The 8,978-nt window shown below is 39.0% G+C and overlaps 1 non-coding gene across 1 annotated transcript; it reads right to left on the bottom strand.

The window, feature by feature from the left end:
* Window positions 1-6,081: 6,081 nt before the first annotated feature.
* TRNAR-UCU (transfer RNA arginine (anticodon UCU)) lies at window positions 6,082-6,169 on the bottom strand. The gene is given in 2 exon segments: window positions 6,082-6,117; window positions 6,133-6,169. It is a non-coding gene; the product is annotated as a tRNA-Arg (tRNA).
* Between the last annotated feature and the right edge of the window lie 2,809 nt (window positions 6,170-8,978).

Genomic DNA, 8,978 nt, shown 5'->3' with positions numbered 1-8,978 from the left:
AAAGGCTTTTTTGTAAAAACCTTTACGCTCAAATTCTGCAATTTTTGTGAGTGAATCACAACCACCTTCGTAGGTGGCGTTGCTAAATCTTACCCATTACCACCTATATTTCACCCTTCTTAGACCAGTGCCATTTAAATGTTTGTTCCCTCATAACGCCTGCCTTCCCTCCCTCCTTTCTTTTTCTTTCTTTCCCTCTTTCTTTCAATAAAAATTGCATGTTTATGAATATCTCCATGGAAAAATAGTAATATATCAGTATTAAAATGCAGGTCTTAAAATACATATGAGGTGATGGCTATAAGTTCCTATATTCAGTATTTTAACTATTCTGTAAGGATAAGTTTTGAATACTCTTCCACAGCTCTCCTACACATCCCTTCTTCTCCTTTGTCCTCACCTGACTCTTTTTTTTCTTTGCCTTCCTCCTCCTTCTTTCATACCTTCTCCCAACACGTCTCTTTGCCAGTCTAAGGATATGGGCTGTGAAGTGAAGAGGTTGGATGTGATATATTCTATGGCATAAGGGAAAAGAGATGTGAAATGGAGTAGAACAGTGATTCTTAACCAGGAGTAATTTTTAAATTAAGTTGTTTTTATAGACAGAAACCAACGAAGGAAGGAAGGAAGGAAGGAAGGAAGGAAGGAAGGAAGGAAGGAAAGAAAAAGAAAGAAAGAAAGAAAGAAAGAAAGAAAGAAAGAAAGAAAGAAAGAAAGAAAGAAAGAAAGAAAGAAAGAAAGAAAGAAAGGGAAAGAGAAAGTAGGAAGGAGAGAGGGAGGGAGGGAGGGAAGGAAGGGAGGGAGGGAGGAAGGAAGGAAGGAACTTGCTCAGATCCCATTGCCCCTAAGTGTGGCTCTACCTACTAGAGCCTAAATTATTTGTTAAATATATGTTCTACTTTATTAGTTTGATTTTGTTTAAATCTAATAATTCATAAGTTGGATCTTCTTTGCTTTTCTTTTTACATATCACTTTCTGCCTAATCCTTTTTGAAATTTTAGTTCTGTTTTTGTCATTCTCTTCCAGTATCCTCTATGTTGTTTGCTGTTTTTCTCATTGTCAATTCTCTTTTGCGCTCGCCAGTGTGTGTGTGTGTGTGTGTGTGTGTGTCTTCACCCTACTCCATGCTGATATAGACCCTCGGAACTGGCCTGTATGGGTTTTCATGCTCTTTGGTTTCCAGCTGGGTTAGATCAGTGGGAGTCCCAGCAGGAGATAGTTGGAATCAAGGAGAGTGAGCAGCAAGTGTTTACTTCTTGTCTCTCTCCCCGTAGGTCACTTTAGATGAGCTGCATTTCTTGACTGGAGGCCAAACCTCATTCAAGGCAGCCCTCTCTACATGGCTGCCTTCTTCTGAGTTCAAGTAATTACACTCTCCCCATGCCTCCTCGGGTATAGGAGTAATAATACCCCTACTGTTACTTATCTTGGAGAACTACACTCTCCCTGGTGGTTTTTCTCTGAGTACACACATATATAAATAGTCTTTATATTAAAAATAAAAAAGGGTGCTTTCCAAATATCTCAGTATAAATTCCTCTAGCTTGCATATGCTTTAAAGGGTTTAATATTACTAGAAGGCTTATTGTGAAATACATAAGTCTTCTGTTCCCTAATCCCTCAAATTACCTTGTCTAGATGCCACCAAAATTAACATTTTAACTGTTTCCTCCTTGGATTTACAGATCTATTTTTTCTTAAATAATAGGTATAACTGCTATTATTGATTAATCGATTTAGACATTATCTACTTACTTTCTATTATGTTAAATAGTTAACTGTTTTATACCACCATCACTCACTATTTCTTATCCTTCCAAAATAGTTATGTTTCAGCTTTTAATTCATCATTTATCATTTATGTCATTTTCCTATGAAAGTATTATACACAGCATTGCTGCAAGCTACGATTGTGTTTCTATTCTTTACTGGATGCTAACAATTGCTTAAAAAGGCAAACTTTAAAAAGAAAAACTTTAATGTGCCTAGGTTCCTTCACATCTATTGCTAATTGCTAATTCCTCCTTAACTTCCAAATAACTTTCAGTAGAGCTTTTCACAAGATCAATCAAATCAGGTAATATATCAATGTAAACATTTTTTCTTGAAGGTATTTTTTCAGTTAACTTCTACTTGTCTGCAATCTGAACTGGTTGCTCTGTGGACCTGCTGCACAGCTGTCATCTGAATCATCTCTTTGCTCACCTGTTCATAATCTATTTTTTGTTCATTTATTTGTCCTATTGTTTTAGGGGAGAGTGTTCTCAAGCTTGTTTGTTTGTTTTGTTTTTTGTTTGTAGTTTTGGTTATAAAAATACTCAAAGTCTGAGGTAATGGTGAAAAGAGCCCTCAATATGCTTATCTGTTAAGTTAAACTCTCCCAGCTTACACTGGTTGCCCCATACATAGATTTTTAGTATTTTTACCTTTCATTTTTGAAAGTCTATTTTTTTCAGTCCTGCCAGCAGGGTAAAACCCTAACTGGCAGAGATCTGAGAGTAAGGTGAGGAAAAGAGCTAGGCATTTCAGCCTATCACATTCCTATACATCCAGATGTTTTGCCTCTCCTGTTCTCATTATGGTACTCAGATCCTTATCTGTAACAGTCTAATCCCATTCTTTATTTTCTTTGAAGAATAAATCTCTGGACTTTTTCCTGGGTGGTGGAAGGGCAAACAATCATTATATACAAGTGCAGAGAATTTAGGGACCTAACTGCTTCTCAAATTTTAAACAATGTGCTTCAAGTTTGCCTTTAGCCTCCAGTACATAGTGTTCTCAGATTCTGAGCTGTTTGAAGAATCTTTGGTATAAATCAGGTTGTTTCTGTGAAGTCTACTACTGTTTGTCCACCTGTTTTTCAATTTTAATGTTTCTTGCTTTTCACTTCTTTTGTGTTCTTCCCATATTTGTGCTTTAAAAAATCTTTTTACTATAGTTTTAGTGAGTTTTTGGAGGATATACAATAAAATATGTAATTTCTATCTCAATAACATCTTAATTTAATATGGATAATGTTTGTTATAGAAATTCCATGTAATTTCTAACCCATCTAAAAGTTTTAAGTTGAACTGAATCAAGCTAGCAATGCTTCAAGTCATTCCAAAATTTGATGATTATTGGAAAACACACTATGACTTATAAGCATAGTCTTCAAACTACCATGTATTGTTTCAAGTGATCTTACTTTACCAGTGGGCCCATGGCAAGAGGAGATTTAAAAGAAAAGTATTCAATCCATTATTCTTTGGTAAAACATTTCATTTCTGATGGCAGACTTCCAAAGCACCAACAAAACTGAACAAAACTAAGAGAAACATCTGACAGTAGAAACAGACCCTCCTGGAATCCATACAATGGAGTTCCAACGAAGAGAATCAAAATTAGCTCAACTTAATATAGTCAAAGGAAACGAAACACAAAATTAAGAATTTTGACTCAAAAAAACAAAAACAAAAACAAAAAAACCCACCACACCTGAAAATGGAAAAAGGAAATAGAAATTTTAAAACAAAACTTTAAAAAATAGTGTAAGAATATAATGGATGGATGGGTTTTAAAACAAATTAGCAAAAAGAGAATTAATAAACTAGTAAGATGAAAAATGTCCAGAATAAAAATGTTATAAAAGGAAAACACAACCAAGAAGTTGAAAAGGTATAAAAAATTTACAGTTATAGCCAAGAAGGCAAAGAGAAAAAAGATTGGAAAGAAACTATATTTGAAAAGATAATGACTGGAAATTGATCTGAATATTCAAAAAGCCTACTACAACCAAGCTGGATAAGTACAAAGAAAACCACACTTAGGCATATCTGATAGCTAGCCTCCAAGATGGTCTTGAAGTGATCCCTGTAGGAATATGATGCTTGGGGAATCAGTGCAATGATGTTATCTGGCTACTACTATTGTGGTGAATAATAAACTGTCCTTTGTCTCTCATCTAGGAGTCTCATATCTTCTGCCAGTATCCACGAAATTGCAGTAGGCTAACTTCTTAGCTTAGAGTAATTATTATTTCTTTTTAGTTGTTTGAATAATTAAGTTCTAGTCTCTTGGCAAGTTTGATGATTATAATACAATATTGTTGTCTAGATCATTTATTTGTTTTTTTAAAGAAAATTGAAGTGGTCATTTCACTTTGTATAGGAAACATTTTATGTTTTTTTGGCAGTGTCTTGACTATTCGGTCTTTGGATGATGGATCAGAAATGAGAACCTAACATAACCACTTTATGGTTATCTCTGTGGAGTTTGTTTTTTTTTTTTTTTTTTGTCTTTTGTCAGTGTCAGTCCACTATTCCATACTATTCCACATAGGGAATTGGGCAAAGCCATTTTAAAAACTTTTTTTTAAAATTAAACCCTTTCTGGGCTTCCTAGGTGGCGCAGTGGTTAAGAATCCGCCTGCCAATGCAGAGGACACAGGTTTGATCCCTGCCCCAGGAAGATCCCACATGCTGCGGAGCAACTAAGCCCGAGCGCCAAAAAAAAGAAAAAATTAAACCCTTTCTAGGCAAAGCCATTTCCCCCCTCTTTAGTTCTTGCTCTCACAGACTAACTTCCTCCTTTCTCTCGCCTCCCAAGGAAGCTCCTTCTTTGCCAAGCAAGAGTGGTCACTAAAACTTGTTTAGACAATTTTGGTACTGTCTTCAAGTCTGTGCAGATCTTATATTCCCTTGGTCCTCTGGATTATTATTAATCTTTTAGTTATTAGAGTTTAAACTTATGATCTTTCCTTCACCAAACACTTTGTTCATATCCAAAACCAGAGCCAATTTTAGTCTCCTTCCCTGTGACCAGGTGCTGAGTCAGCCATATTCACCTCTTAGCTTTCAAATGCATAACTTTAGCCTATTTAATTTTTAATGAATTTGCATTGTTCTGCAGTAAAAATTCTTAAAGACAAAATACTCTAACAATGAGAAGGTAAGATTTTAGGTAGAATTCTGCAAATACAGTATACTAATGACTCGAGTATGTTAAGGAAATGCTTAAGTATGTTAAACAAAACGGTCTCCAAGTGATAAGATATTGTGGTGAAACAAGCCCAAAATTGCAGAGCCCAGGACAGCTGTGCCTTGTCCAAACTGCAGAGATGCTGATTGAACTCCTGCAGGAGCCATCATTTGCCCTTTCTTGATTTCCCTCTAAATTCTACATGGTGCCGCTCTTCTACAAGCAAATCCTAGCATTCTTTTCTCTTTCCAGTTTTCTGCCACAGAAGTGTAGACATTGTGTTGTCATCCTAGTACAGAAGCCAGGACCATTACTTCCTCGGCTGGGTTCACATCCAGTTACCTCACATTTTTCCTCCAGGAAAGGATCACCAGCCTCTTCTGTAAGTCAGCTGCTTTTACTCATAATTATGGTTTCCTAAGGAACGCATGGACATGACATAAGGTACAGTTATGGCCTGAAACGTTGGTATTATTAGAGCCAACTCCCTAAAATTGAGCAAAAAATCCAAGCAAATTTTTTTTCTCATTGTGACAGACCACATTCCTTATGAATGCCCCCTCTGTGACTGTTTGTCTTTGGACACAGGGAATGTCCTATGCACATATCCACTTCTACTTCTGCCTTATTAGTGCATTCTCAGTAGCATCAGTATAACCTGTCTATCCACTGACCCATTTTTGGTTGCTTAAAAGTTCTTATTCAGAACTCCCAGGCTCTAGCAACAGCTCTACTTACAATATGTAGTCACTCCAAGGAACGAGAATGACACTTTCAACTTTGAGAGTGACAGAATCTACTTTTCCTCCCATAGGATTTCAAGTATAATTTAAGCCCCAACAATTCTCCTTGATATCTGGTTTTCTGATTCTTTCTCTTCTCCTGCTATCACATATACACACAAAAATCGATGGGTAGGGATATATAATTTGGTCATCAAATCACTGTTGACACGTGTGGGAATATTTATGAAGAAGCCCCTCAAATGCCAACACCAGAAACTAACTACAGTGAGAAACGTAGGGACCCAGTATTCGCTGGCAGTGGAGTAAGCGACCAATTCATACAGAAATGAACCAATTATTGGCAAGGGTATTATCCACTTGGTGACAAAATGTCTGTGACTCTGGCGGGACTCGAACCCGCAACCTTTGAATACCTTGTTTCCCTGCTAGAAGTCCAATGCGCTATCCATTGCGCCACAGAGCCCACCGATGCAAAGGCCTTGGCTGGATCCTAAAGACTGTTGACTATTAATTTGGTTATCGGTAAATACAATTCGTGGAGACATTCTCCAGTCACCGTGAAAGTTCAAGAAACACAAAAACAAATAAGACAATGCAAGGGACACGGAATGCCCAACGTGGGGGAATTTCAGAACTTTCCAATGACTGACTACTGTCATCGTTTCCATGAAAGGGAATAGTTTGTCCAAGAATAGAAAACCGCATTTCATGTCATGTGGTCTCTCCAAGCCCACACTCAGGACCGTTGGCTTCGCAAAAATGAAATTTGAGGAACTTCCAGCAAATGACGTTGGAGATACTTTAAGTACGAGGCCGGGCCCCATTACTGCCTTTCCTCTAGCTCCAGTCTGCAGTCGTCTCTCTCGATCCCGGAGCTCTTGTTGTTCGTACCTGCGTTCTTTTGGGAAAAAAAAAAAAAATGAGTTCGTATGTTGTTTTGCCAATGGGCTCATGGAGCAACGCAATCCCACTGTCGCCCTCTCTCTTGAAGGAGAGGGCTACGGGTTTTAAATGCGCCCAGGGATCTTTGGAAAGATCCCAGGTTTTCTAACTCGGGAATTTTCTTTTGATGACTCTTTGGGCTGAGATCAAAAGAAGACTTTTTCTTCGCTGCCACTTTTCTGTGAGACCATGTGGTCCAGTCGCAATGGCTCCTTTAGCGACCGTCGGTCAAGTGGGTTGATGTCTTTGCGGACAGAAAAGGATGAATTGTAGGCGAGGTTATTGAGGCTGAAATTCAAGTGTGGAAGAGTCCCAGATTTGTTGACTCTGAGCAGGCAAGTAGTTGTGACCTGAGAAGCCGGAGGAGGGTTGTGGAGGGAAGAGAGGAAATCTCAGGCATCCCTACCAAGGGACGACTCAGTGCAATATGATAGAAACAAATATGACCCGCTCCTTCATGCGGAGAGACCACAATACCAGAGTCAGGAGCCTGAAGACCACTCAACCACCTTCACCGAATAGTGGGTAATAAAGAGTGTGGGGAAGGATCATCGCCCAGCCCTCGGTCTCTCAACTCCACGTAGCATCAGAAATGAAAATAATTAATTCTGAAAATTACAAGACAAAAACGAGAGCTCTGAACCGACTGTCTACAAAAATGCAAAGCAGAAAGAACGAATGTTAGACCAGAGCTGAAGTTTGGGTTGAGTGAATAAGGTTTTGCAACCCTAGAGCTTAGGAGCCTGGGTGTTGAGAGCAGGTGCGTTCACACCCGCAGCCACTCCCCCATCCCCTCCTCCCCGCCGCGGTTGCTCTCCCAGAGCTTGGCTTCTTCCCAGGACCACGCCTCGCATCACTTCCTTAGCACCTCAGCGGGACTTCCGGTAACCTAAGGACTGAGGAGGTGGGAGGTAGATCTGGTCAAGCTTCCTTGACCACAGAGTTTTTTCTCTAGCCTCTCTTCTTTGAGGACGTGTCGGTTCAAGACCAAGTTTCGGGAACTGCGGAGACGCGGGCCAGAGCTGAGCGGCACCTCCAGGCAGCCTCAGACTTGGACATGCTAGTGGAGGAAGGACCCGGGATGAAGGGCACTCGAAAGAATCGAGGTGGCCTGCGTTTGCTTTCACAGCTAACCAGTGACTGACTTTAATGACAGTAAACTGGGTTGCCCTTCTCCTGGTTCAAAGGACTATTCAAAGTCTCACTTGAGAGGAATGTTGACTGAGAGTCGGTAGGGAGATGACCAGCTCCCTTCCTTATCGAGAAGGAGGATTCAGGGAAGGTCTCCAACCCTCTTACAAAAAGTTTACTTTTCTGCTCCTTTGTGAAGGACGCCAGAACGTACCAAAGAGTCTCTCTCCAAATGAGGGAAGCCTGCGGCCACAGAAGCAGAAGAAAAGGCATAATCCCAGAGAGCAAGTTTTCCAAAGAGCCGGCCTTACCTACATTCCGTCGTGCACAAAGCTCAAAGGACAGGTAGAAACATGTAAATATAGCTATGCAAAATTAAGCTGTACTATAAATAGGGTTGTTTCTGGGTTTAGAGATTATGTGGTTCATGAGAGAAGGGTTTTGAGCTAGCTTCCTTTTTTTTTTTAATTTATTTTTTTATTTTTTTGGGGGTACACCAGGTTCAATCATCTGTTTTTATACACATATCCCCGTATTCCCTCCCTTCCTTGACTCCCCCTTAGCTTCCTTTTAATGGGTATGGCAGGGACAGTTAATTTAGACTCCCAAAACCCATTCTGGGAATCAAAGTGTGTTGCTAGGACACAGACAAGTAAATCCCAACACATTTTCGGATTACAAGGGAAATGTTTTCTCAAGTGCATATCCCCCAAACTCTCATTTGTAGTTAAATTTCACCAGCTTCTTTTTTCCTCTGGGGTAACCGGAATAATTATTCCCTTCTTTATAATCTCAGAAGTTGCTATTTGTTCCTGAAACCATAACACTTACCAAATACAGTATTTCAGCTAATTTTAAGCTTGATAACACTTGAATCAGTAATTCATTTTGTAAAACATTGTTCTAGGGAATTGATATCAACTAAAGGAAAACAGTTGGTACACAAAAACAATAATGGTATTTTTTAAAAAAATTGATAGCAGTAACAGAGCAGAAATTACATAGATATCCAACAAGGGGGAATATTTCATTAATTCTTACTTCATCTGAATAATGGAATACTACAAAGCCACTGAAATAACATTTAGAAAGCTTCTGAAAAAATATTGATATAATATTCAATTAAATTAGTAAAATATGAAGTTGAGAGAGAGAAAAGCAGCCCCTGACATTTGGGAGCTGACTTGGTACTATCAGCT

The sequence above is a fragment of the Hippopotamus amphibius genome, chromosome 11, assembly GCF_030028045.1.
Source record: "Hippopotamus amphibius kiboko isolate mHipAmp2 chromosome 11, mHipAmp2.hap2, whole genome shotgun sequence".
In the NCBI taxonomy this organism is placed as follows: domain Eukaryota; kingdom Metazoa; phylum Chordata; class Mammalia; order Artiodactyla; family Hippopotamidae; genus Hippopotamus; species Hippopotamus amphibius.
The sequence above is the reverse complement of the archived record's forward strand: the minus strand, read 5'-3'. Positions and strand labels throughout refer to the sequence as shown.